The sequence below is a fragment of the Schistocerca cancellata genome, chromosome 10, assembly GCF_023864275.1.
Source record: "Schistocerca cancellata isolate TAMUIC-IGC-003103 chromosome 10, iqSchCanc2.1, whole genome shotgun sequence".
Classification (NCBI taxonomy): Eukaryota; Metazoa; Arthropoda; class Insecta; order Orthoptera; family Acrididae; genus Schistocerca; species Schistocerca cancellata.
This window is the reverse complement of record NC_064635.1, coordinates 191,254,291-191,278,520: the sequence shown is the minus strand read 5'-3', so window position 1 is coordinate 191,278,520 and position 24,230 is coordinate 191,254,291.

Below are 24,230 nucleotides of genomic sequence, written 5' to 3'. Positions count from 1 at the left end.
GGGAACCCGGGCGTGGGAAGCGAGAACGCTACCGCACGACCACGAGCTGCGGACTAAATAGCCTTTCGCTCCCTGTATTGACACCTGCCACTTTCAGAATTTGAAAGAGAGTATTCCAGACACCATTGTCAAAAGCTTTCTCTGCCTACAAATGCTAGAAACGTAGGTTTGCCTTTCCTTAATATTTCTTCTAAGATAATTCGTAGGGTCAGTATTGCCTCACGTGTTCCAAATTTCTACGGAATCCAAACTGATCTTCCCCGAGGTCGGCTTGTACCAGTTTTTTTTTTCCGGTCGTATAGCGCCATCAAACTCCATCAAACTGGATACCGTGAATCCCAATCGTGATTCGAAAAAAGCGTATCGGGCCTGAATGTGGCAAAATGAATTGCCGAAAGTGGTTGCGTTAGACATAAAGTAACCTAAAGTATACGACTGTTGGTAAAGTATATTGAATTGAAAAAAAAACTCTCATTCGAGGTGATGCAGGGATACAATCAAATACCACACTCCTCAGCTGGACATCTCTGTCGATACTGCTGACACACTCGTCCACCAGTTGTGGTACTCAGATGTGTGTGTCAGCAGGATTCCTCCCCCCCTAACAGAAGACAGTAGAGAGCAACGAAGGACGACGTGTGCGGAATTACTTGCGAGTTACTAGGCTAAATGTGACAAAATTTTGTCGAACACCGTCACTGGCTAGGAAATTTGGTTTCATCGCTTCGAACCGGAATCGAAACGGCTACCCAAAGAGTGGCGCCACACTATCTCTCCTCCAATAGAAAAGTTCGAAATCACACCCTCAACCGATAAAGTCATCGCGACTGTCGTCTGAGACTGTGAAGGGGTTATTCTGTTTGATGTTCTTCCTCATGGTGCAACGATGAACTATGAAATGTAATGTGCTAACCTTAGGAAAGTGAAGAAACGAGTATCTAGCTGTAGGTGTAGAAGAGAGCGCCATAAGCGTGCAGTTGCGTATAGGACAGACGGCCGCTGGCGCGCACGACGTGCTACGTCTGGTAGACAAAACTGGGCAACACGAATCGTCGGGAGGGTCCAGCCCGGAGGAGGGAGCGATATGGTTTGCGGAATGTTTTCGTGGCGTTCCCTGGGCGATGTCGTCATTGTGGGAGGCACAACGGATCAACAAAACCATGCATCTGCCCTTCGAGACCAAGTCTACCCCTCCAGACAGCTTGTTTTTTCCTCGCCACGATTCCATCTACCAGCAGGACAATGCAACGCGTCACACAGCTCGCTGTATACGTGGTTGTCGGGGAGAATCAGGACGAGTTTACTGTGCTTCTCTGGTCACGAAACCCGCCGGATTAAAGGCCTGTGGAAATTCTTTGGGACCACCTCCATCGGGTTGTTCGCGCTGTAAGACGTCGTAGTCTCTTGACCTTCATTGCTTACATATTCCGCCCTCACAATCATATTCCGCACATCAAGACGCTTCATTCGAACCCAAACTCGATAAGATAAAGTCAATGTTGTATGAAATCATGTAAAAGATATGCAAATAACTAATAAATCACAAGTGTGCACCGTGGTTGAAATACTCGAGGCTGGCGTACACACATACATTCCAGACACGACGGCCACAGGAGCTTTTAGTTCGACAGAGGCAACCGCACGCCAGGAGGCCGGTCCCAACCCATCTACGTCGGTCGGTGACCACCCGTGGAGCGGACAGCGTTCGCCCGAGGGAAAGAAGGAACGACCCCGTGTTTGGCTTAAAAGCAAATTCCGCTACATTGTGTGGGAGCAGCCAGGTTACGCATTCTTTACACATAGCACGCAGTTTCAGAGATTTTCACAGGGAGAAAGCAAACGCTACACGCCGATGCTACAGATTTCCGGATTGGTTGCCTTAAACGAAACGTCATTCTCCCGTTTTCGAAGAGTAATGCTGACTGGCAGACGATATTTCTGGCGCCTTGAGCTGAAGGTGTAATGGAAGAGACCGAAAGATATACCCCTTCACGTCTGGAGTGGAGAGGCACCGTACCGTTGTCGCTCTTGGAGCGAGGAACAAGTCTCTCCTCAGTACTTCACTGGGAGAGCACGTTTGTCGAGAGTGAATCCAAGTGCGACTCTCTATATTGAGTCCTTGCGATTAAGCGTTGTTCACTGTGTTGGCCGACACACTTACTGTGCTGTGTGAATGGACAGAGTTGTAGTTAAACGCCTGCGAGCGAATGTTAGAGTGGCATCGCGGTGGACTGGTTATCTGACCGGTGTACCACGCCAATAGTTAGACTAGAGGCGAATAGGAATCCTTGACTTCATCAAGGCGTAGGGAGAGTCTGATTGGCGAAGGTCAATCCAGAAAGAACGAGAGTTATCTTATTTGTCAGCAGCGAGCGGCGCAGACAGCAGTCATCGCAGCTTACGGCATTGTGCGCTACAGCTATTGCGAGCGCCATATTTCCTCCACAACAGTACCCTTCACTGCATTTCACATGCGACGGCCTCGACCGTACCTAGCAACATTCTAACGGATAATTATTCAAGTTGAGTAGGTGTGGCTCTCAGCCATTCTGCGAAGTCAAAAACAATCTTAAACTTTGTATAGAAATTTCATTAGCGAATCTTATCCTTAAGAGGTAACTTCATATTCCGAAAAGAACCCGGAAATAGCTTGTTCAGTTCATAACTAAAAGTGCCACTGTGATTTGTCAGAATTTTTGCAAAATAAATAATAATTTTCGTTAGTTTCACGTTTTTCTTACAGTAACTAGCACTACTCCAGTACCCAAGTATCCCATTAGTTACGTAAGAAATTTTTTGAATTTTTGTGTCATTTCCTTACGGCGGACGACTCCAGAAGATATTTATTGCTGGAAGTTTTTCAGGCATTTCTCTTTAGAACGTTAGGAGCGTCTGTCTGACTTCTGTAGTAGTGTGGGGGGTGGAAATTGCATCTTGCAGGAGCCACAGGGTAAAGGGTACATCACAGTTTAATCTGGTGCGCAGAATACCAGAATCTCAGATCAACCCCACGCTCACAGTGCCATGGATCTTCAACCGAGAAGTCTCCCGCAGCAATGGAGTCGGCGCGGCTCCACATCTCTGTCGATGCCTTCCAGAACCTCGCTGACTCTCTTCCAGCACATGCGCGCTACAAAAAGTCGTTATTCATTTTTCGGGAGAAGGGGTGCGGGGTTGGGTTATCCGAGGGGAGGGGACCAAACACCGAGGTCATCGGTCCCATTGGATTAGGAAACGACGGGGAACGAAGTCTGCTGCGCTCCTTCAAAGGAACCATCCCGGCATTTGCCTGAAACGATTTAGGAAAATCACGGAAAACCTAAATCAGGATGGGCGGACTCGGGTTTGGACCTTCCTCCCCCAGAATGGGAGTCCATTGCGCTAACCACTGCGCTCATTTTCTTTTTCTTGACAGCTGGTTACATCAGTGTGACTGAACAGTGTGTTACAGTTAGAAAGTGTGTATATGTCTGGAGGCAGCGTGGCCACTCCACGCAAATACTTGGACTTTCTACATCCAGTATTTGAAAATGTAAGCACTTAGCGACTTCTAACACTCTTTACACATAACGTCAAACCTCTACGAAACTACTTCTCTCTGATATCCTATACAAAATAATGAAAGGAAGTAAGTTTACCTCTCAGTATATTTTCGCCACTCATCTTGAGCATCACACATGGCGTTTTAATGTATTACTTCTTTACCAACTGTATTCGCAACACAGATTACAGAAAGTATCCTCCTATACCTCTTAGGCCTTATTCACACGGGGATACTGAAGTCTCCGAACGACTGAGATACTCTGCAACCGCGTGTTATCGGGTGGTGTCGTTCAGACGAGGATATTGCAGTAGCCGCGCCCCACGGCTGCCGCGACTTGGATACTATGCGAGCGGACGTGCAAGTCGCCGAGTCTCCCAGTCTCTCAGTTTCATTCGTACCATTGGGTTGCCCAATGTACGAAAAAATGCTAAATTGGAAATTCGTTGGAGAAGTGGAGAAATATCCGGAACTATAAACTTGCTAATTGGTCCAAATGGCTCTGAGCACTGTGGGACTTAACTTCTGAGGTAGTCAGTACCTAACTGGAAGAGTGCAGAAAGTTGAAATAAGTAGTTCTCATAATATGCAAAGATCAGCACATTCCTCAAACTGGGGAACTATCAAGAATGGGGTTCCACAAGGGTCAGTCTTGGGTCCTTTGTTGTTCCTAATATATATTAATGACTTGCCATTCTATATTCATGAAGAGGCAAAGTTAGTTCTCTTTGCTGACGATACAAGTATAGTAATCACACCTGACAAACAAGAATTAACTGATGAAATTGTCAATACTGTCTTTCAGAAAATTACTAAGTGGTTCCTTGTAAACGGACTCTCACTGAATTTTGATAAGACACAGTACATACAGTTCCGTACAGCGAATGGTACGACGCCATTAATAAATATAGACCTTAATCAGAAGCATATAGCTAAGGTAGAATATTCCAAATTTTTAGGCGTGTCCATTGATGAGCGATTAAATTGGAAGAAACACATTGAAGATCTGCTGAAACGTTTGAGTTCAGCTACTTATGCAATAAGGGTCATTGCAAATTTTGGTAATAAATTAGCTTACTACGCCTATTTTCACTCGTTGCTTTCATATGGCATCATATTTTGGGGTAATTCATCACTGAGGAATAAAGTATTTATTGCACAAAAGCGTGTAATCAGAATAATAGCTGGAGTCCACCCAATATCATCCTGCAGACATTTATTTAAGGATCTAGGGATATTCACAGTAGCTTCTCAGTATATATACTCTCTTATGAAATTTTTTATTAACAACCAAACCCAATTCAAAAGTAATAGCAGTGTGCATAACTACAATACTAGGAGAAAGAATGATCTTCACTATTCAAGATTAAATCTAACTTTGGCACAGAAAGGGGTGAATTATACAGGCACTAAAGTCTTTGGTCACTTACCAAATAGAATCAAAAGTCTGACAGATAACCAACAAGTATTTAAGAAGAAATTAAAAGAATTTCTGAATGACAACTCCTTCTACTCCATAGAGGAATTTTTATATATAAATTAAAAAAAAAATATTAAAATAAAAAATAAAAATTAAAAACACAAAAAAATGAAAAAGTTGTTATATTAACTTAAGTATGTTGTTAAATTAACTTAATTATGTCATGTATTGGAAAATTTGACTCGTTCCACATCATTACGAAATATCGTATTCATCCATGGAACTAGTATTAATCTAATCTAATCTAATCTAGAACTTAGAACTACTTAAACCTAACTAACCTAAGGACATCACACACATTCATGCCCGAAACTTACTAATTCAAAGGGTATTCAAGGGAAGAGGTGACACAGAGAGCATGGCACGTAGTCTCCAACGAGGTTGAACTATCATGTAAGTTCATTATCAGTAATTAAAATTTTTAACATAAAATAAATACCCCCTATTCTCTATGCTTTAAGATACATATTATTGAAAAACTAATCAAAGATTTATAAGTACCCACTATACAATAAATGTAATAAAAAGGTAACTAATGCGTTTTAATTACTTATTAATATGTAAATAAAAATGTACAGAAATTCGTTTCTAAGTTTCAGAGAAATACACAATACACACAAAAAATTGTAAGAAAGAACAATTACAGTAGATCCTGATTATTGTTGAGGTAGTACATCCACTGGCATGGGAGTGAAGGACGAGGTGTCAGAAAGCAGTTGGCTAAATAATTCGTTACTTCATAAGCAGTAGAATGAGGATACAGTGCAGTGCGTCTCCTTGGCTGTATTCTGACTGGTGGCGTTTCGGAGTTGCCGCATTGTTGTCCACCACAACAGTGTTATATACTTTCATGTTTTCTAATTAAATTATGCAGCAAGCACGCGGATTTTATTATGTCACCACTCTTTCTGCAAATCGAGAACGAATAGGACCGCTCAGCTCAAGACTTGGAACTTCTGTGGCAGCATTCCATAGATTTTGTTCTTCTTCTTAATCTATGATGATAAATTTTCTTCACATTATCGACAGTTCTTTGTGGGTACAGTCGCATAAGGTAACGTCATAATGGAAACGCTTCATCTCCTGCAAAGTGGTAAGGGAAATTATATTCATTTTCATCATCTGGTAATCTCGAAGGCAATGCCAAGTTTAATCATCCTCTTCTAATCCAGTGTTTGGTTGCTGAAGCACGAAATATTCCTCAATCACTATTTTTACCTTCATAACCAGTTTCAATACTAATGAATGAACCATCAGCATCACTGCATGCCAACAATACTGTGGAGTGGTACTGTCTATAATTGAAGTTAATTGAGCCCGTCCCAGGTAATTTTTCAATGCGGATATGTTTCCCGTCTAACGCACCCAAGCAATTAGGCAACTTGTAACCTACAGTTCAAATTACTCTAAGTGTAAGAATGACCCAACAACTTTCTCATTTTTCTCCTTCTGTACTGGCGGTAATTATAGTACCGTATTACAATTTTATTATCACTAATAGTCACTGGACATTGTGCTACTGGAGCCAAGCCACACAAAAAAGCGTGCTACATGCGTCCTCTGCTCACAGCCATTGAAACTGATTTAATTTTATATTGACACATTGACACCGCAAGTGACTTGGCAGTACAAGAGACTCGTCTCGTGCTTATGGGATCGTCTATTCAAGTCGTCCAGTCTCCTAGTATCTTGGTCGTCAGGTAGCTGGAGACTTGATTTGAGTATCGCCATATGAATAGGGCCTTAATATATCTGAGAAAGTAGCACTATGGTCTGTGCGATGTGAGTCCCCAACACTGCCTGCCAATCAGAACCGACTCCATGTCCGCACCACATCACTTTGACTCTGGTGCACACGTCTGCAGCGCGGGGCAGCCGCGTGGTTTAGGGCGCCTTGCCACGGTTCGCGCGGCTACAGCCCGTCCCCGCCCCCCTCCCCCCGGGTAGAAGGTTCGAGTCCTCCCTCCCTCGGCATGAGAGTATGTGTTGTTGTTACTTTAAGCACTATGTAATCCTAGGGGCCAATGACCTCAGCAGTTTGGTCCCACAGCAACTTACCACAAATTTCCCAAAACATTACACACGTTGAGAATTATCGCTGGTTGGTGAGACTTACTGCACACAACGTGATGACGCAGACCTGATCACTGCTTGCGACTGTCCTTCGTGGTATGACGGATGTTCACCATGCTGCTCGACAGGGGTCTCTACTTTCTTTCTTTCTTTTGCTACTGCCTTGATCCGACACCGTGCGCAGGATCAGCAGGGTTACGGACGGAATTGGCGTGGTTAATGTTTTGGGGTGGCCGGATGCCCTCCCTGCCGCCACCCCATACCCCACCCCCCCCCAAGGACGGAGTCAGTGTACCCCACCTGCCTGCATCTATTGTGAATCGTCAAGTAGTGTGAATGTGTTACAAATGTCTGCGAGTCGTGTAACTGTGGCGGGACGTGGGGACCAGCCCGGTATTCACCTAGTAGGCTGTGGAAAACCGCCTAAAAACCACATCCAGGCTGGCCGGCACACCGGCCGTCGTCGTTAAGCCGCCGGGTGGATTCGATCCGGGGTCGGCGAGCCTACCCGAGTCCAGGAAGCAGCGCGTTAGCGCTCTCGGCTACAGGTCACAGGGGTCTCTACTGTGTGTTACTTTAAACTGAAATGCTGCAATCCATTCAAGTGCAGTGTTCTACCTGTAGATAGCTAATAGGTATGCTCGAGATAGGTACAGGCACAGTCCCAATAGCAAGACACCTGCACATTGTTTGCCTCGGTAACTGTGCGATCGCTAACCGAAGGAACCTGTGTTCGATCCCAACTCGCTCGTGGACTGAGTGTTCCACTATCATTACGTTCGTATCGTCGTAATCGACATATCCCCATTGAACTGGCTGTGTAGGCTCATCTGAAACTCAGTTAAACGAAAGAAACACCCCCCTCCCCCCCCCCCCCACACACACACATGCACACTACGGCTATTGATAAAATACCGATATATCGTATTTTTTCCAAAAATAACGATAACAGTGGTTCACTTGTAAAGGAGACCACATACAGGACGCTGGTACGACCTATTCGTGAGTACTGCTGGCGTGTTTGGGAACCTTAGCAAGTCAGACTGAAGGAAGACATCGAAGCAACACAGAAGCGGGCTGCTCGATTTGTTACCAGTAGGTTCGAACAGCATGTAAGTGTTACAGAGATGCTTCGGGAACTCAAATGGGAATCCGTGGAGGTAAGACAACGTTCTTTCTGGGAAACACTATTGGGAAAATTAAAGAACCACCACTTGAAGCTGACTGGCGACCGACTCTACTGCCACCAACATACATTGCGCATGAGGACCATGAAGATAAGATACGAGAAATTGCAAGGTGGCAGAATAAATAGTGAGATTTACACCTTACATGAGAGATTTATACATCGCAATGAGACAGTGAATATGACACCTAACGTAATTCGGCAGTAATGAGAACATTTGCCTATCAGTATGTAATGCAAAAAGGGATGACAGTCAATTGATGGTAATGAACACACCATTCCTATACAATGCATGTCTTTGAGTGGAAGGTGGAACAGGCAACATGACTCGGTTTTAGTTTGAAAAGCCAGGTGGACAATGACATAGCGAAGGTGTGCTGCAGAGGTTACGATGGAAACCACTTAAAGGGGTGGCAAGAGGAAGGTCAGCGACCCCGACCGGGTGATTCCGGAGGGAGGACCACGTGTAGCACAAGGGACAGTGAAAAAGCCTTACAAAGCTGCGTTTCGGAATTCCAATGGGATACGAACAAAAACTAGTAACGCATTTCGATCACTTGTCCAGCGAGTGCGAGACACAGAAAGGTCAATGTACTTTAGACGTCTAGAACGGGCAGAAAACGTCCGATTGGCGGAAACGCGCTAGGAAGGAGGAGTTTTGACGCAGTTTGATAGAAGGGACATTGCGGTTGGTAGAGAGAGTTTGTACAAAATAAGAGGAACGCTCCTATTGGCTGAAAAAGGCCGTGACGTGAAGAACGAATGAACCCAAGTGGGGGAGGAAGTTCTGCCACGAGTAGGACAAGAGACAAATTTTCGGGGACTCTTCTCTGAACTGGAGTCTAGTGCAAACGGAGCGCTTAACGCTCTGTATGACGCAGAGAGGAAATTTGTGTGGACACTGCGTTCACAGCAGCTGCTATCCTGCTAGAGATTAGCTGTGGCGACGTTTAGCTCCAACTGTGGAGAAACGAACCAGCCAAATTAGTTAATTGTTCTTGCAATATAACATGCACGCTGCTCCAGCCATGCGCGTGTATATCGCCACGTACTAAGACTAGGGCTGAGTACATGATTTCTCGCATAACGAGAAACATACGGAAAGTTTCCGCTGGAAAGTTCAGCAAAGGCCTGATTAGTTTTGTAGGAATCTCAGTGGGAGAGAGCGGTCTTGCAGTCGGCAGCACGTCGCAGCTTAAGGGGCTCCGGAAAGGCTCAAAATCATGAAAAGTACAATTTTTACTTTTTTGCGTTTTCTGAATCTGCAGACTATTACCTTTTAATAGATGTATAATTTATTCAATTCCGAAGACTACAACTATTTTTAAATTTTTTTTGAAATGTGTTCTACATGGACGTGACCCACTGTGGCGCTGTTAAACTGCTGTCAAATGGTGTTATTATTAACGTCCGTGTTCATCAGGTACATTTTAGTGATGTGAGATAAAGTATGTGTTGTGACTAACCTGTGATGGTTCAATCTATATCGCTGGTGTGATTGGCAATTGTTTCATGTTTATTTACTCTGTCGTTATCTCGAAAATATTCGTAATTAATTCTGTTTCTTGAGTCTCTGTTTTGTTGTATAATAATGAGTAAAAGTAAAGTTATTAGAAATCGTCTGAAGGCTTTTAAGAGAAAGAGAAATGTTGGAAAGCCAAAGGTATGTGTTTTTACTGTAAACAATAAAGACGATAACTAAGAAAGTATCGCCCATATGAAACGACGCAGAACGCCTTCGGGCTGCAGACAGGGCTGTAAAGAGTCTAGAAATACAAGCAACAGTAAACAGGAGGAGGAACAAGAGGAAGCTGGAGAAGGAGTTTGCAGAGGACGAAGATAATCCATCCTCTGGACCTGGAATGCACTAAAAAGTTAATCCAATCTTTGTCGCTCGTTTCCCAAAACTTTTATTTTCTCATACTGATTACATGTTTTCTAAGGATCTTCCAAACATATTTGTTTCAAACTTTAAGTAAATGTTACACAGTACCTTCTGCATAATTTAACACAGCCTTTTTCCAAAAAACTGTATATTTTTGAACATGTAAATAAAAAATTGCAAAAAAATGTTGTGAATTTTCATTACAATAGAAAAAAAATCATCTTTAATAACTGAACTAAAATTTTGTAAAATCCCTGTGTTAAGTTGTAGCCCATATTCCAATAAATAATCTGTAAAAAGTTCAACTTCCTACCTCAAATACTTTGTGAGGAAAGATGTAATTTATAAGCGTTATTTTAACATTGCAAGTATAGGGCGTTCCGGAGCCCCTTAAGGTAAATACTGTGTGCAGAGGCGTAAACTTTGTTGGCACACCAGCTTGCATCCACTGTAAAGTAGAGTGGCCTTGGGTAATCTTGCGCTGAAATTTGTCACATAACTAACCATCCACTGTAGATTTGATTGTCACCCTAAGTAGTACCGAACTTTGAACCGGAATCGGACGATTTTCGTGGTACTGACCAACATCATAACATACGCGTAGGAGCAGTTTTGTAAAGAAACTTCCAATTAAACTTTCATATTATTGTGCTTGGGATTAATGTTCTTTCAGAGAGTTAATATTTAATAGTGTTGCGTGTAGGATTATTTCACTTTTTGATGTTGGCGAGATGCGTTAGCCGTTTTTATGTCGTCGAGTTGAAAACTGTGTAAAAGCTGTAATTTTTGTGCCAAAATTTGCGATATTAAACTTGTCATTACAACTTACACAGTTGTTCTCAATTCTAGAATGAGCACTCACTTTACAAAACTAGGATTCACTTGCTGTGTTTGCGAGTGGGAACAGTAGAGGAAGTGACAAGTAGTGGTTGAAGGAACCCTCAGCCACACGCCGTACGGTGGCTCGCGGAGTATCTATGTAGATGTAGGTGTTTTGAAAGATGATTACATTAGTGTGACTAGACAGTAATACCTATTAGCAATTCCGTAACACCGTTGTAGATGTAGACGTTGCCACGTCATGTCCTGCAATGATGTATACTACTCAGCAACCAGGCTTCTAGTGACATACGTTTGTAGGAAATTTTATAGCTTTGATCCGAGGAAGGACACGTTTCCCTTGATATTTGTAAAAAATGTTTGCAGATGTTCCCAACACCATCGGACTGTAGTTCGACATCGGTGCTCAGCGATGTGCCTAGGGACTTCCGAACACATCGGGTTTAAAATAATCGGAATAAAAGTACCGCAGTCTATGCGTTAATATTGCGAGCAACCGTTGCTTAGAACGGGACGCGGGAGACAGCAATATCGGGGCCTCTCCGTGTTACAGACCAGTCGTGGGAAAATGTACTCTTTAGAAAGTTAGATTGGATGCGTCGCATGCGCTCGCGCTCGTGTGTGTGGGTGTGATGGGCTACCGGACGGCTGATATGCATTTGCGGCGGCGATATGCCCATGAATATGGATCGCAGCTGCTACGCCCCCCGGCGCTGGTCATTGTGCGCCACACACCCTCCACCACTCACCCTTCCTATCCCCCTCCCCTCCACTCACACCTCTCTCACTATCCACACACTCACAAAATCACATCTACCTGTCACGCTCCCCTGCGTGGTGCGTGCATATCACTGAAACAACTGCTGTTAGCTGTTTTAGTTTCCAGCAGATCTGTGCTCTTGCTTGACGATCAAAAGTCTTCATTTACGCCGCGCGAGTAGCTGTCAAGTGCGTGATGCAGGGAGCTTTTCACCGCATCTTACGGAGTGTTTTATTATTACAAGTTAACCCACAGCCTGCGTTTTATTTGTGAATGTTGGATAGGTAGACATGTACAGGGCGCATAGCGATTAACAGCGAAAGCTGACTCGGGTGAAAGTAGTGAAACGTCACCTTAGAACAATTATACATGACTGTGCATAAAATGACACACAATATTTTTAGTGCAACGCAATCTGACTTTTAATAATCCCTACAAAAGAATGGCCCTGACTAACATTAACCTATACCTTTCACAAATCACTTACCTCACAAAAATCTTCGTTACTCGAACTACTGCAATTCGGCGAGCACCACTACTGCCAGGTAAATAAAAGATTCAAACTACTGGAGGCACTAACTACTGGTAGGCATAGTTAGCAAATGAAAGATTTTAATAGAGAACAAACACTGTATTTACCTTAATAGTCATAATATATATATAGCAGTTCATGACATCCATTCGTACAAATGTACTGTTTCTTATGGACACTCTTCGAGATTATCCATTCTCAAAAATCCGCCATCTCACTTCCCCACATCCACCACTGCTGGCGGTCCGCCTCCAACAGCGCAACGCTACGCGCTGTTAACATCCAACTGCCCAACACTATAATGGCAGACAACAATGCAAACTAGCCACAAACTGCACACAGCACAGCCAGTGATTTTCATACAGAGCGCTACGTGGCGTTACCAATATAAAAACCTAAACAGCCTACTTACAGTAGGAGCCAAAACATTTCAGTGAACAAGGATCCGCAAACAACAGCTGCGACTGTGTCTACGTTCCAATAAGGTCCTAGATGGATGGGGGTGCGGGGTCTTGGTCTCCAAGAACACCCTAACAACAATCCTCTGGATTTTAATATCTGAAAAGTCTGATCATCCATCGAAGTGGCGAGATTGGAATGACCAAAGGTTGGGAATTTGTACGGACGCTGATGACCGCGCAGCTAAGCACCCCAAAAACCAAACATCATCATCATCATCATCATCATCATGAATTACCGGGTCTGTTGTAATTAAACTCATCGTGTACCGAGTGCAACAGTATGGACCGTACACATCGCAGAACGCTGAAACATTTTGTAATTTTTCCGTAATTTTTCCTCCTATCTATGTAATTATGTAGTTATGTAGTTCTCAATTCGTTCGAGCAATCAATCAATCATAATAGGAAACACAGTCATAACTCAGTCACTCAAAATGATTCAGAAATTTTACTTGTTAGAATGAAATCAGGCGATGATTCTTCTTTTCTACAGGCTCGTGCTTTGCGGCAGTCTGCTACTCTGTACAGATAAAATGCCTCGTAATTTTGGGAGCGTTGCATAATCAGTCGGGAAACCTCAGATCAAGCGGATATTTGGCTTTGATGAAGTTTAACCTTCCGAAGAAGTAATGGAGCTCTTGGATTATTAAATGCAGGTGCGTATCCAGTCTTTCGGAAGTTCCCTTCTGATTAACAACTACGCAATATATCGATGACTATCATTAATTCTCAAATGTCAAATAATGTAAATTGTTACACACCTTTTGTATGAAGGAGCAATATATATATATATTTCCCTTTTAATCGTACAATTTCATATCAGTTATCTTTTGTCATAAATCTCATTATTCAGATTACAATTCTTCAAGCAATGCTCAGGCTAATCGGCACGAAGACAACCTCGGAAGCTTTTTTCTAACAACCACCAGAGAAAGTACTACAAAGAATAATTATGCGCTCATGGCATAGCTATTGTATGAAACTACTTTGCGCATGGGTTCTGCGAGTATGAAGATAGAAAATTACTAAGCGTCATTCAAGGGTAGAATTGTATCAGAATAATTCATCGAATATAAAGAGATATTACAATTTTAGGTATGTTCATTAATCGGTGTGCTCGCGGAATGTGCTAAAAAAAAATAGTAGTCCAACATTTTGCCACCAGGTGGAAATATGCCGGTGTAAGCAGCCAGAATGTGAAATGTTTCCTGTTTTGACGCCAGTGAGCTGTTGGTCGCTTCGCGACGCATGTAGATTTCTTTTGTGAACTGACTGTTGGTGTACACGCTAAACGAGGTTGAAGTTTTCGGTACAAAATGAAATGGCTATTGCGAAGAAAGACCGTGCACTGTGATGAAGTTGTTTTATCAGAACGGCGGCAACAACAGTACTGCATTGCGGGACTGCCGCTGAGAGAAACAACTGCAAACCCACGTCAATAAATGGGATACTACGAAACAGCTCTCTGATATCTCGGAGAGGGTTTGGTTGTTTTTGGGGAGGAGACCAGGAAGATTAGGGAAGGACGGGGAAGGAAGTCAGCCGTGCCCTTTCAAAGGAACCATCCCGGCATTTGCCTGGAGCGATTTAGGGAAATCACGGAAAACCAAAATCAGGGAAAGGGAGGCAGCCCGTTCCCACGGCAGTTCTTGCATTTGCTGGAGCTATAGCCGATCACACAGCACATAGTAAGTAATAGAACCCAGTACGTTGTCCTCGACGGTGAGTGTTCATCGGAGGTGAGGGTATCATCTGGAGTGCCCCAGGGAAGTGTGGTAGGTCCGCTGTTGTTTTCTATCTACATAAATGATCTTTTGGATAGGGTGGATAGCAATGTGCGGCTGTTTGCTGATGATGCTGTGCTGTACGGGAAGGTGTCGTCGTTGAGTGACTGCAGGACGATACAAGATGACTTGGACAGGATTTGTGATTCGTGTAAAGAATGGCAGCTAACTCTAAATATAGATAAATGTAAATTAATGCGGATGAATAGGAAAAAGAATCCCGTAATGTTTGAATACTCCATTAGTAGTGTAGCGCTTGACACAGTCACGTCGATTAAATATTTGGGCGTAACACTGCAGAGCGATATGAAGTGGGACAAGCACGTAATAGCAGTTGTGGGGAAGGCGGGTAGTCGTCTTCGGTTCATTGGTAGAATTTTGGGAAGATGTGGTTCATCTGTAAAGGAGACCGCTTATAAGACGCTAACACGACCTATTCTTGAGTACTGCTCGAGCGTTTGGGATCCCTATCATGTCGGATTGAGGGAGGACATAGAAGCAATTCAGAGGCGGGCTGCTAGATTTGTTACTGAGAGGTTTGATCATCACGAGAGTGTTACGGAAATGCTTCAGGAACTCGGGTGGGAGTCTCTGTGGGAAAGGAGGCGTTCTTTTCGTGAATCGCCACTGGGGAAATTTAGAGAACCAGCATTTGAGGCTGACGGCAGTACAATCTTACTGCCGCCAACTTATATTTCACGGAAAGACCACAAAGATAAGATAAGAGAGATTAGGGCTCGTACAGAGGCATATAGGCAGTCAATTTTTCCTCGTTCTGTTTTGGAGTGGAACAGGGAGAGAGGATGCTAGTTGTGGTACGAGGTACCCTCCGCCACGCACCGTATGGTGGATTGCGGAGTATGTATGTAGATGTAGACATGCTTCATATTTTGCAGACAGTGCCATTAAGTCACACTTGCTAGCAGAGGCAGTTGGCCATCTGGCTCTTTGAGAGCCACTGGGATGCGGTGCTGATGCAGAAATCGCTCTTTACGTCAGCAAAGAGATACATAGGTAAAATACATTTATTCTGGCGCGAATTAAGTAATTGTTATTAATAAATATTTGCTAACAACAATTGCCTTTTGCCACACAATTAGGAGGAGTCTACGAGTCATAAATACTATCTTTCAGTAATTTTATAATGCCAGGAAACGTTGATATTAAGAGATAAATGAATAATTCTTGCATAACCGAAAATGTACGATCTTATACGAACTATACAGACTATGTGCCATAGTTGGCAGTCGTTTATGGGAAGCCTTTCGATCTAGACAAGCAGTGGACCCTCTTCTTGTACAGTTAATAATCAGCTAAAAATCAGTGAGAATAAGTTCATTTTACAAGTATCGGTATAAAAAACAGTGCCCGTGATCCCACTGAGCAATCAGCTATTGAAATATTTGTAATTATCAATGAGTGGTTCACAGCAAATGGACTATCACTGAATTTTGACAATAGCCAGTACACAGAGTTTAGTATCTCACAAAGAATACCTGACCCTATAAGTATAATGTATTCAAACACTGAAATTAAAGCTGTAGACAGGTAAAATTTTTAGGGATGCAAATTGACCACAACCTAAATTGGAAAACTCACACTCTAGACTTACTGAAACGCCTTAGTTCAGCTACATTTGCAGTACGCATGATAGCAGAAATAGGTGATTTAAAAACGAAGAGGTTAGTTTATTCGGCCTACTACCATTCACTAACGAGTTATGGAATTATCTTTTGGGGAAACTCCTCTCACAAAGAGAACATTTTCAAAATTCAGCATCATGTCTGGTGTCAGTCGTAGATCATCATGCAGAGACCTCTTTAAGAAACTTGGTATTGTAACTACTACTTCTCAGTACATATACTCATTGATGTCCTTTGTCATTTCCAATATGTCTCTTTTTGCACAAAATAGTGCAAAACATGATTATAATAGCAGAACCAAAAGCAGTGAGTATAAAGACTATAAAAGCTTAACATTAGTACAAAAAGGAGTCAAACACATGCGTACTCATATATTCAATAACTTACCACAGCATTCAAAGGTCTTGTAAGTGACAAAGATCGGTTTCAGAGTGAATTAAAGAACTTCTTGTTGGCCAACTCCTCCTACTCCATCGATGAATATCTTCACAAGGATTATAGCTCGTAACTCTGTCTGCATTAGAATTGTACAACATCCATGTACCTGAATAAAAAAAAAGAAAAAACGTTTGATGGTGTTCCTTAAATAAACGCACCATAAGGGCACCCCGTGTAAAAATGATTTCCACAAAAAAACTCATTTCCACTTCATTACATAAAACATAGCCAGATGTATTGCACTTTCTGGCACGCATGGAAATGGATGACATGTGGCCGAGGACTATTGGTCAAATGGACAAAGCACGTTTCACTCTACACGGTGCCATGAGCACAGATATGTGCATGTGCATGTGGGGTCCTACTTTGACACGTGTTGTGCTGCAACGTCCATGCACTCAGACTGTGTGCTCTGTTTTCACAAGTACCTCCGTTCTTGTTCAGTTTTTCTTTGAGGAGATGATACCTCGAGAGCCTGTTAGCTGTACAGTGACATGTGCGCATTATAACGACCTGCTTGTGCAACACGCGATTCCAGCACTGCAAGAACGCATCCTTGTCCTCACCACTATTTTCATCTACTATGAGGCGACACCACACGTTGCTTGCAGGTGAAAGATTTGTTTCGAGAAACCTTCAGCGACGATCACATCATCTCTAGGAAATATCAAAATATGTGGCCTTTTGGATTCCCCGACCTACTAGGGGAAGTCAATTATTATCCGCAATTTAGTTATATTTTTGTTTATTTTGGTAGTACTGTATTTTATGTTGATGAGGCATGCTTTGTTTATTTCCAAGCAGCTAATTTAGTTTGTTATCGCTGGCGTGCTCCGCTGTTGATTTGCACCAAAGAAGAGCAACGTTCAGTGATTCGTTTTTTGTGGTCGGAAGGCGTATCATGGGCCGAAATTCATCGGAGACTTTTGGTACAGTACGGGAACAGTGTTTTGCCACAACGCAGTGACTACGAAAGGATTGAAAAATTCCGAAATGGTCGCACATGTGTTACACACGATGAAGGAGCCGGAAGGCCGTTTACCGTCACAAATGAGGAAACCATTGAGCGTTCACGTGAAATGATTCTTTAAAACAGACGATTAACTATTGACGAAGTGGCACATCGTCTGCAAATTAGTCACGGTTCTGCCTACGAAATCATCTGCAACGGACTTGGGTTTCATAAAGTTTGTGTAAGATGGGTCCCAAAACGAACTCACACAGTCGCATAAGCGAATGCGCTTGGGCATGTGCGAAAAACATCTGGGTCGCTATGGCAACCAAGGGGACAACTTCTTAGACAGAATCATTACTGATGACGGAACATGGATCCATCATTACGAGCCGGAGAGTAAACCGCAGAGTACGGAATGCAAACATCCAAACTCGCCATACAAGAACAAGTTCAATACCCAACCGTGCGCAGGAAAACTGATGCTTATGGATTTTTGGGACGCACAAGTTCCAGTACTGGAACATTATGGGGAAAGGGGCACAACAATAAACAGTGTACTTTACAGTGAGATGCTTACTGCCAGGCTAAACCCTGCACTTCGAAGAAAACCCCGAGGATTGCTGTCAGTAGGTGTTGTGTTGTTGCACGAGAGTGCCATCCGCATACTGTTGCCCACACTGCTGAAACGCTCCAGAAACCCATACTTGAAGTACTGGATTATCCTCCACAATACTCCCGATCTTGCCCCTGCTGACGGTTGCTGGGATGACGTAAAATTGCTTCATGAAGCGAATAAGGGTCACAAACTGGACTTGCTCGCAGAATTAGAGATTTTCAAGCGTCTGTCTCTAAAAGATGGTTTTGTTCTTAATGAACAGGTGCAGCTTAGAAACAAAATTTTTTTAGACTGTTTCAAACCCCTCCTTGCCTTAATGTAATATAGTCTGGTTGTCTAGAAGTTAGTTTTCTTGCTTTTCGATGCCGGAGGAATCCGCTTTTCCTGTCTTGTTGGAATTTTACGGATCACTGAACGTTGCTGTTCTTTGGTGGAAATTGACAGCGAAGCAGTCACGACTAACAGTACGGCAGCGATAACGAAACTAACCTAGCAGCTTGAAATTGCAAAGATATAACATCAAATAAACAAAGCATGCGTCATCAGCGTAAAACGACAGTACTACCAAAATAAACAAAAATATAACTGAATTGCGGATAACAATTGACTTACCCTCGCAGTAACCGGTACAACAGCGAAATGTATGGTCTTTCTCAAGATTTACTAAATGATCCGAGGGATGTGAGAGAATTCGTTACTCATTGGAGACACAACTGCTGAGTTGCATCCAAATGTAGGGACGACATTTAACGTGCTGAAATAGTACTACGCTTGTTGTTAAGGCAGGACGTGGGAGAAATTTGAGCCAAAGTGAACTGGGGGGGGGGGGGGGGAAGTGGGGTGGGGCTTGATCATAAAGCTGATTTGCGTACACGGCAATGGCGCCCGATAGCGAGCAGATAGGTTCCAAATGATTTAAATCAGGCGAATCTAGTCGCCGAGTCACCAACGTGAGTTCACTATCATGTTCCTCAAACCACTGTAGCACGGTTCCGGTTGCGAGACAGCGATAGTTGTATTGGTGAAAAGTGACGTCGCCACCGGTGAAGACATCAAGCATGAAAGGGTGCAAGTAGCTCGTAGCTGTCATAGAGTCTTCGATTACTACCACAGGCCCCATGCAAGCGCTGCAGAATGTCTCCCATAGCATGATACCAGCCTGCATCCTCAGGGCGCTGCGTGTTTCAAGCCGCCAATCACCTCTATGACGGCGTTTGCGGAGAGAAGCATCGACCTAGTGTAGCAAAAATGTCACTCACTGGAAGAGCCGACACGTTTCCATTGATAGACGCTCGAATTCCGTTGGGCTCGTGCCCACTGCAGTTGTAACTGACGATGTCGTTGGGTCCACATGTGAACAGCCGGCCGCAGTGGCCGAGCGGTTCTAGGCGCTTCAGTCCGGGACCACGCAGCTGCTACGGTCGTAGGTTCGAATCCTGCCTCGGGTATGGATGTGTGTGTTGTCCTTAGGTTGGTTAGTTTTAAGTAGTTCTAAGTTCTAGGGGACTGATGACCTCAGCTGTTAAGTCCCATAGTGCTTAGAGCCATTTGAACCAGCTACATGTGAACACGTAGGGGTGGTCTGCTGAGGAGCTCCATGTTCAACAATGTACGATGAACGGTGTGCTCCGAAACACTTGTGCCTGGACCAGCATTGTGCTCTTTCGGCAGAGACGCCAAAGATCACCCTCAATCCCACTTTACAGAGCAGACAAGCCTCCGAATCCTATGTTCTGTAAAGAGTCGTGGACGTCGAACCAGTAGTGGTAGTTCCACTCACTCACCTCTTTCCTTAGATGCTCACGACAGTAGCACGTGAACATTCGACCAGCTTCGCCGTTTTCGAGATACTTGTTCACAGGTTCTGCGTAATACGAGGTGCATTCAAGTTCTACGGCCTCCGATCTTTTTTCTAATTAACTACTCACCCGAAATCGATGGAACTGGCGTTACTTCTCGACGTAATCGCCCTGCAGACGTACACATTTTTCACAACGCTGACGCCATGATTCCATGGGAGCGGCGAAGGCTTCTTTAGGAGTCTGTTTTGACCACTGGAAAATCGCAGAGGCAATAGCAGCACGGCTGGTGAATGTGCGGCCACGGTGAGTGCCTTTCATTGTTGGAAAAAGGCAAAAGTCACTAGGAGCCAGGTCAGGTGAGTAGGGAGCATGAGGAATCACTTCAAAGTTGTTATCACGAAGAAACTGTTGCGTAACGTTGGCTCGATGTGCGGGTGCGTTGTCTTGGTGAAACAGCAAACTCGCAGCCCTTCCCGGACGTTTTTGTTGCAGTGCAGGAAGGAATTTGGTCTTCAAAACATTTTAGTAGGATGCACCTGTTACCGTAGTGCCCTTTGGAACGCAATGGGTAAGGATTACGCCCTCGCTGTCCCAGAACATGGACACCATCATTTTTTCAGCACTGGCGGTTACCCGAAATTTTTTTGGTGGCGGTGAATCTGTGTGCTTCCATTGAGCTGACTGGCGCTTTGTTTCTGGATTGAAAAATGGCATCCACGTCTCATCCATTGTCACAACCGACGAAAAGAAAGTCCCATTCATGCTGTCGTTGCGCGTCAACATTGCTGGGCAACATGCCACACGGGCAGCCATGTGGTCGTCCGTCAGCATTCGTGGCACCCACCTGGATGACACTTTTCGCATTTTCAGGTCGTCATGCAGGATTGTGTGCACAGAACCCACAGAAATGCCAACTCTGGAGGCGATCTGTTCAACAGTCATTCGGCGATCCCCGAAAACAATTGTCTCCACTTTCTCGATCATGTCGTCAGACCGGCTTGTGCGAGCCCGAGGTTGTTTCGGTTTGTTGTCACACGATGTTCTGCCTTCATTAAACTGTCGCACCCACGAAGGCACTTTCGACACATCTGTAACTCCATCACCACATGTCTCCTTCAACTGTCGATGAATTTCAATTGGTTTCACGCCACGCAAATTCAGAAAACTAATGATTGCACGCTGTTCAAGTAAGGAAAACGTCGCCATTTTAAGTATTTAAAACAGTTCTCATTCTCGCCGCTGGCGGTAAAATTCCATCTGCCGTACGGTGCTGCCATCTCTGGGACGTATTGACAATGAACGCGGCCTTATTTTTAAAACAATGCGCATGTTTCTATCTCTTTCCAGTCTGGAGAAAAAAATCGGAGGCCTTAGAACTTGGAATGCACCTCGTAGTAATCTGCCGTTTGTCGAAGCTGCTTATCTCGATGGATTTCCCCCTTTGCAGCCCATTTCTTCGCTAGTGTGCTCCGCGGTCCGTGTCTGGTCCTCTTACATACTTTCGTTACCGCGTCACGCGCCCGCAAGGCCACCAGACGGTATTCAACGGCGTGGGGGCAGCGCTCATGTTTTCACTTATCAGTGTACAGCATGCTGATCGTCAGCTCAGTGTACGGGTTAGCCACCCTCTCCAATAAAAAGCTGAGTAGCGACGGACTGACAGAGATCGTGCACATACAGATAAAAACGCTCTCCCTGTGGAAGAAAGGTGACGAATTAAGTGATAATATTATGCAGGGTGAAAAGTATTTAAACCGACAAACTCTGGGAAGTTGTAGGGCACATCAAAACAAATATTTTTCCCTAATGTCGTTTCTTCCTATGAGGATTATTTATTCCGGTGGAGGCCGTATTACGCTCTTCAGTTGTTAGAGGGCGTATTACGCTCTTCAGTTGTAGGCAACTGCTGTCCACCAGTGTAGTAGTGCATTGTCTCTGTTTACTAATGGAGCGATACACCTGGAGTGAGTACACTGACATGGTTGGTGCGTCCTACGTAGCGCACCACAACGGACGAGCTGCACAGCGGGTTTATCAACAACAATATCCTAATCGCCGTATCCCGCATCATACGACCTTTGCTGCTGTGTACCAACGTCTGCGTGAGACCGGGTCATTTAGCAGATTACCTGGACAAGGACGCCGTCGCACGGTAAGAGCGCTGCAATTTGAGGAAGCTGTCTTGCAGCATGTGGAGCGGGATCCTGCAATGAGTGCAGTTCTTCGTTAATGTGTGGGTCGGTGTTGTTGGGGACTGTTTAATTGAGCCGCATCTGCTACCTAGGCCATTAAATGGCAGGCACTATCACAATTTTCTCGCCAGAGCATTGCCAGAACTGCTGGAAGACGTCCCGCTCCCTACAAGACAACGCATGTGGTTCCAACATGACGGGGCGCCGGCACATTTCAGTCGTCGTGTGCGTCGATTCCTGGATCGACGGTTCCCAGAAACGTGGATTGACAGAGGTGGTTCTGTTCCACAGCCTGCTCGATCCCCAGATATGTCCCCTCTGGACTTTTTGTGCGGGGCTAGATGCGCAATCCTGTTAATACGCAACTCCTGTTGCATCAGAAGAGGATCTGGTTGCCCGGATAGTAGCAGCAGCAGGAACAATTCAGGATACTCCGGGGGTTTTTGCCCGTGTCAGACAGAACATGATCGGACGGTGTAACCTTTGTTTACGTGTCAATGGTTGGCATTTTTGAAAATCTGATGTAACTGAAATTGGGTTGTGTTAATGTGTTGTCTCTTGGTCATAAAAAATGGAAAAGTGTTTGTTGGTTTAATTAATTTGCGACCAGAGGAGTCTTCCTCTACCGGTTTAAATACTCCTCATAGAAAAAAGTGACATTCAGGAAAAATATTTATTTCGATGTCCCCTACAACCTCCCAGAGTTTGTCGGTTTAAATACTTTTCACCCTGTATACATACGAGGGTTGCAACTGAAATAGTGGCACTTATTTATTCACAACCGATAAAAAAGAGTTACATGTTTGCAACTGTTACTGTCCTTCATTGTAGCCACCAGCGTTGTGTAGAACCCGTTGCCAGCGATGTGGAAGGCGTAGTATACCGTGTAAGTGGGCTGCTTCTGTGTCGGTAGCGCTGTGCAGCGCTCTGCATTGGATCTCTGACTGCGCTTTCTTTGTAAGAGACTCTGTGGCTGGTCGGTCTCGTTGTTGGAAGTTAATCGCCAGTAGTGTTGGGCAGTTGGAAGCTAGTCGCCAGCAGTGATGGAAGTACTGTTGGGCAGTTGGAGGTGAACAGCCAGCAGTGATGGATCCTAAATGTGAGAAGTTAGCATTGATGGAGGGTAGAGGTACGAAGTGTTAGCGTGGTCTAACGATCTCGAAGTATCCGACTTGGTGATTGAAAATTATTCATGATTATATATCTTTGTACTGCATGTCAATGACGATTTATATTCGTGTTTGAACTGGATATCACATTATTAGGGTAAAAAATACATTATTTGTTGTGCAACAAAATCTTTCCTTTGCTAACCACGTGCCTATTAGTTGTTAGTGGCTTTAATAGTTAGAATCTCTTATTTAGCTGGCAGTACTGACGCTCGCTGTATTGCAGTAGTTCGTGTAATAAAGATTTTTGTGAGGTAAGTGCTTAATGAAATGTATAGGTTATTGTCAGGATTGCTTCTTATTCAGGGCCATTCTTTTGTATTAATTATTTGAAGTCAGGTTGCAATTTTTTTCTGAGCAGTCAGATTGCTTTGCGCTAGGATATTGTGGGTCAGTGTTGACATGATAAGAAAAAGTAAAGACAAAGTAGGCTCAGTACGTTCAGTTTTACTCAGCTGTTTTAGAATCAAATAAAAGTTTCATCTTCTCAGTCATTCAGCAATTTAAGTACAGCCACATACATTTAAATAAAGAAGTTTTAACTGTTAGCAGAGCCTGTTCTGTTGATGGTGCGAATGGAACGGTCTACTGTCTGTCGAATCTCTGGAATAGTTCTGAAGCGAATGCCTAGAAGTGCTTCCTTCATCTTCGGAATCATATCAAAGTCACAAGGACTTAAGTCCGGGGAGTATGGTGGATGGTACTGTACGTCCCAGTCCCATCGACCGAACAGAGCAGCCACAGCTTGCGCTGTATGCGCCCGCGCATTGTCGTGCAATAAGATGGGTGGTTGCGCAGAAAGTGTTACCGCTTCTTTCGGAAAGCTGGTCGCAGGTGATGCTCCAAAAACGAACAGTAATACTGTGCACAGAC